Source organism: Tinamus guttatus, unplaced genomic scaffold (assembly GCF_059628265.1).
Source record: "Tinamus guttatus ecotype Peru unplaced genomic scaffold, ASM5962826v1 Tinamus_guttatus_pri_ptg000254l, whole genome shotgun sequence".
Taxonomy (NCBI): Eukaryota; Metazoa; Chordata; class Aves; order Tinamiformes; family Tinamidae; genus Tinamus; species Tinamus guttatus.
Window position 1 is genome coordinate 1,371,420 of NW_028288788.1, and position 7,832 is coordinate 1,379,251.

Sequence of the window (7,832 nt, forward strand, 5' to 3'; positions counted from 1 at the left end):
CAAAAAGAAATTTGAGGCCTACCGTGATGTCTGCCATCTGTGGAAAACCAATCTGAAACCTCCCTGGGGAGTCTGGACGGCCCAGAAAGCACCACAGAGAGCATGAGGTTGAATGTGCTTTGCCTGCTCTCACTGCTGCTTCATCCAGTGATAACATCAGAAAGTTGTTCACCGCTGAAGCCCCCACACTCTAGGGCATTTGGAGAAGAGAAAGAGCAAAATTTAGTATTGTGGACAGAAGGGACCTTTCAACAGCTGGAAACAGCTGGGCTCCCCAGCAGGTAGGTGGGCATTTCATATGCCATCTTCCTACTGTTATTGGCTGACACTACTGGAGACCACCGCACAGATACGTGGATGACCTTTCTGGGAAATTTAAAACTCCTTCCTGTTAAACCATTTCTTGTTTAAAATCTGTTTCCTAACTGTGAAAGCCCTTTCTTCCTGTGACTGAAGTGGAGCCCCAAGATGGATGTGACAAATGCATTAAACTGATGAGACACAATGAACTTTAAAAGAAAATTTTAATTTTTCTAAATCTTTCTCATTATTAAAAAAGTTGTCAGCTATGTTTCATCCCAAGTTAGACCTCATAGACCCACCTGGCTTGTGAATGAGATTCACCGTCGGTGTGTATGAGCACAATTTGCCTCATCTTTTGTCATAGTGGCTCCCATCCCACTCTAAGGATGTGGGATGAACAGAGTTAGAGAGCCCAAGAATGCAGGATCCCATATGCTGAAATCAATGGGGCAGTAAGAGACAGGCTTTGGGGAGCTTCTTCCGTAGCCACTTGATTTTCTGCTCTGGACATGGTACACATGAGGTCAGGGAAGACAAAATTGTCAGGCATTGGCATCTCACCTCTGTGTAGCCATCAGCCATTAAGCTTTCCAATTGGTAGCGACAGGGCAGCTGCAAAATGAACAAAACCTTGAAAGCCTCCGATAAGAAAAGGTTCAAAGAGGTGTGTTATACACCATTGTCATCTGCTGGCTATTGTCGGACATAGCAGAGACACAGAGGCAGCTGAGAGCCCTTTGGTAGCTGCCAACATGGAAACTGAGAGGTGACCAAATGCAAGACGGAGGTCTCGGCTTGCTGTAGCCAATGAGTGAGTGGCTGTACTTGAACTTTATTCAAGGCCCAGCGGTCCCAGGAGAGCAGCCAAGACCCATAGTGAGTCCTAGCAAAGCCCTGGGGGCTCTTTGGCCATGCTGGTCCTTCAGGCTCCAAGCATTAGCTTGTAGATCGATGCAGCATGCTACAGGGATGGAAAAGGAGCTGCAGTCCCCCAGCACTGCGTGCTGCGACACACATGCTCCCAGCCACATGAGATGTAAGCAGCTGCTGGCCCTCTTCCTCCCCTCGCCCTGCAGCTGCCTCCAGCAGCACATGTGTTTGCCAGCTCAATAGTAATATTTCCTCCATGGATTTTGATACTTTAAGTTAGTTCCTTTCAAATAAAGTTTAAAAAATAGCAGTAGCTGAGGATGTGTTCCTCAGTGATTTACATCAAAGTGCCACTTTGATCCCAAGAGATTGGGAGATGCATCAGAGACACTGCATAATTGATAGGGAGTCATTAAAAATACAGGAGGAGCACATCTCATGGCATTTGCAGGCATTTTCATCACAGGCTCTGGGAGGAGAGATCCCTTGTGCCTGGAGTTATTGATGGCACCCTAATGCTAGGTGAGTTCAGCAGATGCGTGGACAGAACAGGCTCTACATCCTTGTATGAGAATGGGGCCAGGACCAACCCACACAGAGGAGATGGACACAGCTATGGGCTCTTATTGCCACAGCTTTATATGTTGCACCCATGCACTTTTGTGTAGGCTGCCCAGGAATGAGACTGCAGTGAATTGAGTGCAACAGACCTGTCTCTGGCCCCAGGATATATTTCTTCTCCATAACCATGAACCGGCAGCATCAAGAGCAGGGAACAGGCATAGCTTAAGTTCATGATGTAAAGCTGATCATCTGAGATTACAACACATTCCTATTCTGTATTAGGACATAAAACACTCATGGGCCATTGGAACCATCTCCTCAGAGATCATCCTCCATCCACGGCCAGGACACCCCACTTTGCTCCTAACCCCCAATAGCCACCCGTGCAGCTACACCCTGCGCCATCACCCTCCCCAAGCTCCTGGCAGCCGGGTGCTCCAGACAGTTTGCTCCAATGCCCTTAGAGCCCCAACAGGCTTTCACCCTTAAGCCTGATCAAGGTCAAATGTCACAGCTGCTCCATCTGCCAGAAAACGCCTGCAAAAATCTCACAGAGGTGAGAACACAGTTTATTTGCATTAAGCATGAAGAAGCCACCAGGGTCCCTGGGGCAGAGGAGGCACCTGGGCCGGTTTCTGGCTAGCAGGTGCCTACGGCACATTTGCCATCCGTGATGTGTCGGTGCCTGCAATCCCAACTGCCTGCAAAGCATTAATGATATTTGAAAATGAGCTTGGAGCTGCCAAGCGGGATTCGGTGCCACGCTCAGATAAACACAGGCAGGACTCGCGCGTGGAGGGAGAGCAAGCGAGCCGGGGGCGGGGAGCACATTTCGCAGGAGCCTGACGCAGCTGAGTGAAGGGAAATGTGGGCTGAATTTCATCAGGAGCAATTTCCTAATGGGGAAGAGAGCTACCAGGCAGCAGAGCAGCCGCCCCCGGCTCTCTGATAGCGAGGTAGAGCTGGGACCCAGCTTGGCACTGTTCCAGCATGAAACCGCTTGCGCTCCTGTGGCTGATGGGTAGGTAACCTTAGGCCTTTCCAGTGCAGGTGCTAAGACCAAAATACAGGTGCCTCTGCCATGCAAAGGAAACAGAAGGATGGAACAGTCAGCACCATGTCAAATTTTGGTGGAGGGGCCTTGCTTGCTTGTCCTTCCTCCTGCCCATCTCTGCTTCTGGATGGCCACACTGCACAAGATGGTGGCCCAGCACATCCCAATCCACATAAAATCCAATTTTGCTAGCTGCAGTGGCACCTGAGTTCCCAGGATTCACATTTGGGTCGGTTCGCCTGCACTTTCTCATGAGCAGAGTCTGGGTAGACTCACGCCAACCTGGAGCCGCAGCATGGACCAAAGTGGAGGCCGTGCACAGCATCATGGGGTTAGGGCCTCCGGAAGGTGTGATCCCTGCGTGGACAAGGCAGAGAGATGTTTCCAAAGACGCCAGAAAGGAAAACGCTTCACCAAACCTCCCTTTGGAGATGAAGAATATAGCAAGAAAGAGAGATAGAGGAACATTTTCAGTGATTTTTTTTCCCTATACTGGCATCTGGAGCATTTTCCAGGAAAATATTAGCATGACAAACAGAAACCCCTCAGATGTGAATGTGGAAACAGGTCCAAAATGAGTTGGCCAGTGTGTGCCCCATATGCAGAGCTGTATAAATCAGGGGCTGGGGGGCTGCAGCTGTGCTGCTGATGGCAAAGGGGTAGGAGGGCAGCAAGTGGTTGGTGGCTCCAGGTGGTGAGTGCAAGGGGATACAGAGGGGGTTGTTTGAGGCCACTTTGCTCCCATCTCAGCTTGGGGAGGTGATTGTGACCGTGGTGTCTCCTGTGACAGTGATGAGACTCTGCACCAGCATCACCCCTGTCAGTCAGCACCTGCTCCTGGAGCCTTGGGACTGTGGTTGATCATCTGAATCAAACCAGAAAGTGGCAGCTGGGCACACAGGAAGGTGGGAGAAGGAGGCTAGCGGCTCTGTGTAGCCCTGAGCCATAAACACAGAAGCAGTGTGGGGTTATTTGGGGCAGCTCTGTGGCTACCTTAGAGCTTCTTAGAGCAGGAGACTATCTCCAGGATCAGGGCTCAGGAGAGGCAACTGGGCGTAGGAATGTGGAATTTCCTATCCATCAAGCATCATCTTCAGGAGCACAAGGAGATGCTGGAATCTCTGTCCAAATTCTTCTGCCTGCAAGCAAAAAGACTCACTTGAGATTTGTGCAGGGCAATGGATAACAAGGCACTGGGCTTTGCTTTTGCCTCTTTGCTGACCCTCAGAGCCCTAACAACCAAGGCAGGGGAAGATTTCCTTTGGTCTGACTTGTGTTTCCTCTGGAGTTAGCACAGAACAGCAGGTGCTTGACTGCAGAAACTTTTATTTTAGTCACCAAATATTTATTAAAAGTAACCAGGGATTAGTCATCAGCCCAGGCTGTGTTTGCAGAGCAGGTACATGTGTCCGGTGCTTTGTAGGTAAACACAAGAGTGAGAGGTTTTCTCTCCAGGGTTCATGCTCTGCAGCAGATTCAAAACCGCAGCTACAGCAACAATGAGGTCAAGGCAGAGCAAGTCCGAGGAAACGGGCTTTGAAGTGGGGGAACATCTCTGGCTTCCTCCAGAGAAGGTCACACACGCAGCTTGCGGTCTCGTAGGAATGGGTTGTTCCTGTCCTATGCTTCCCCAAATCCTCAAGGCATCTCTCACCCACATTTCTCGTCCCTGCTCCTCTCCCACACCCAGACCAAGTGATGGTGTGAAGGGGAAGGATGGGAGAGCAAGTGGTGGGTGCTGGTGGTGGGGGGAGCCATCGCTCTTGATTGGGTGCCTGCTAATGGAGCTGGAGAAGATGACCTGCCCTTCCTGCCGGTGAAGACAACCATGTCCTGGAGTCCCCTGGGCACCCTGGGCCTTGCTGCCTCTGGCCATGCGGTGTCACTCTCCACTCAAATTTGGGTCTCTGTAAAAAACTCCCAAGCAGCAGAATAACCCACTTTCCATTTCCTCTCTCCTCCCAAGAGCATTTGGGTGCTCAGGAAAGCCCTTTCCCAGGGCAGGACTTGGCTTGGGATGCCAAAGGGGGCAAGACCTGGGGATGTCCCTGCTGCCCCTCCCTGTGGCTGTGGGCTGGCTGGTTGTGCTCTACGGGGAGCTGATACTGGGGACATCTGGGCTGACCTCCAGGACTGGTTTCCTGGCCTCCCCTGAGTCATTACAGCATCTGTCCAGCCCTCATTCTCCCAGCACCAAAGAACATGCAATGGACTTTTGAAAATTGGCCAGTTTGGTAAATGTTGACTCCTTTAGCATTTATCTTGTGGATCATGAATGATTCGCCTGGCTTCATCTATGAGTTAGTTCAGTTTTTCATTAGTCAAAATTAATGACCAAGTAGTCGTCACGTGGCTCCCACTACTGCATCCGGACCGGACTGTGGAAAGGGAACATCTCCCGCTCTCGCCAGAGCTGCCAAGACCCAAGTGCAGCATCGGGGCTGATGGGGAGCAGTCGGCTGTGGGGAAAGGCTCCCAGCATCCTGGTGGAAAGGAGAATGCAGGGGGGCAGAAGGAAGTTTCTGCTATCACTACTGTTCTTTTGTTTTGGTTTGGTTTTGGGGGTTGTTTCTTTCTTTCTTTTTAATCTTGGCATGTTTCAGCCAAAAGCTCTTCAGGATTTCAGGATTTTGAGTACGTGCCAGAGCAGCTGTGATTTTTATTTTATTATTTTGCTGAGTCTGTGGGAAAAAAAAAGACCCAGAAAAAGCAATAAAACTTGTCAAGATGCTCCAAGTGATAGCTTGTGCAACGCAGCACCTCCAAAAGGCAGTGACGGTCCCTCACACCCTGAATTGGTTCATGCAACTCTCCCAGGTCCTTTGACTCCTGTGGCCACGGTGCTTTTTTCCCTGGGGACTTTCCTGCAAGTGTGAACTAGGTCCATGCTACACGGCCCTCAAAAGGACACAGTCCCTCTGGTGTGTTACGAGAAGGGTTGGGGAGCCAGGAACTGGAGCACTGATGCCCCAGGACCATGAGTTCTTGCCAGGTGGCTTTGCAGGTCACAGGCACCAAAGAGATAGGCCGGGACCCTGGTGGCTCTGTTGCCCAAACCCGGGCATGCAGTGGGTACAAGGAGATACGGGGACCTCCAGCATGGCCTATCCCCACTCCCATCTTCTGGCATGGGCTCCCTAAGCCAAAGCTGCCGCCTTTTCACACTGCCAGCAACTGCCTGCCTCAATTTATTGTCCTCTGCCACCTTGCTGGCTTTCTGGCTCCTCTCCCCGACCACAGATTTATGTTGCCTTTCCCTTTTTCTCCACCTCTTGCAGTTTTTTAAGGCAACTCCATTTCTGAACTTCCCCGCCCATCCACTGGGGCCTCAGATTCGCTCTCGCAGCAGTATCCGCTGCGAATTTCCCAGCCCACTCGCCTTGCATCAAATGTATTGCCGTGCCTTGGTTTGCCCCAACGTAAAGAAGAGCAGCAGCATTAAGGGGATGGGGTGAAATGCATATAATTTGTCACCTCTTGTTGAGAAGGGCACAGGGAAGGGGTACCAGGAGGCCACTAGGACTAAACAGCAGTCCAGGACTTGCCTCTCCTGCCGGATTCAACAGAAAAGTCTCTTCCATCAGACAAAACCAGATCAGCACTTGGCTCCCAGCAATGCGAATGCGACCTGTGCAGGCAGATGAAGCAATTCCCCTTCTCCTGATTAATAACAGCCCAGGCCTGTGGAGTGAGGAGCAGGGGAAGATGCCATTTAATTGACTCTGTTTTGAAAACAGCAGCTTAATCACTTGGTTCAATTTAGCCAGAATCACCTTTTCCTCCAGGGGAAATGCAAGGAAACGTGCATCGTTCTGGAGCTTCATGCAAGCCTCTTAAAAATGCAGCTGCAGATAAAGCAAATCACATTCCTCATGCTGAGTTCTCCTCTTTTATTAAGCACATTGTTATTATTGTTTAAAAGGGCAACAGAAATTCCATCACCCGCATGTAAATCTGATTTTTCAGTGCAGATCTGTGCATGAGGCTGGGGATGGGAGAAGCCTGAGATGCTTCTGCCTGCAACGGATCTATAAATCCACGTCCCGGAGCAAATGAACAGTAGGAGGCAGACAGAAATCTCAATCAGCCAAAGCGCTGGATTGCAGCAAGGAAAGAAGAATGGAAGTTGCAACTAGGAATAATAAGGCATTGGGGAGGGGAGAATGGGTTGGCGTTTCTCCTAGCAGGATCTGGCAAAAATGGAGCAAATTCAGGCAAGAATGTGCAATGCAAGAGCCCATACTGCTAAATCAGCCTTAGATTGAGCAGTCAGCAAGGCTAAAGCCAGTCTGGCCCAAAGCATCAGCAAATACTGGGGAAGCAACAGTCTTGCAAGGGGAGGAAATCAACCCCTGATCTCTCTCACCTCCAAGCCTAATTAACCAAATAATGCCCATTTGCAGGAGACATAGGGGCTCCCAATCAGTGAGTATTGTTCCCACATGTGACACTGGCCCTGGTTGGGCTGCGATGCTTTGGTTCAGCCTCCATCACTCCTGCAGCCCAGGTGCTGCATCCCTATTGCCCCATCCCCAGCACGGACATTATTGGTCTGGGAGGTGGCATCTTCCTGACCATGACATGCTGTCCCCAGAGCTTGGCAGTTCTGCAGAGGTCCCGCTGCAGGGACACAGCCACCAGGCCCTGGCTGCACTAAGGGCCAAGCTCGTTCCTGGCGGGGGAGGCAGAGGCCCCTGCTGCCATGCCCTTGCTGCCACCATTCACTGTTGGACTGGACGGAATCACTTGGTCTTTGGGTTTCCTCCACGAAAGGAGCATCTAATGTGTGAGGTGGTGGGGGGGAACACCTGGACCTTGGCCCTGGGCACCCAGGCAGACTGGCATGGCAGGGGAGTGGGGGGAGCCAAGGCAAGATGAAATTTGGGGAGCATCGGGAGGGAGGTAGGGATGTCAGGCAGGGTTGTATGGGGTGGGCGGCCCCTTCCCTTGCTCGAACCAGGTTCTTCTCCCCCAAACTCGCTGCTTTGCCTTGCCCAAAGGGGAGGGGAGAGGAGGGGACCCCCCTCCCGCATTTCGCTGC

At 51.3% G+C, this 7,832-nt stretch overlaps 1 protein-coding gene across 1 annotated transcript in view; it reads left to right on the top strand.

The window, feature by feature from the left end:
• The window catches only part of LOC148594350 (uncharacterized), a 34,250-nt gene that overhangs the window by 14,310 nt on the left and 12,108 nt on the right, over positions 1-7,832 (top strand). The gene's annotated exons all lie outside the window — the stretch shown is intronic.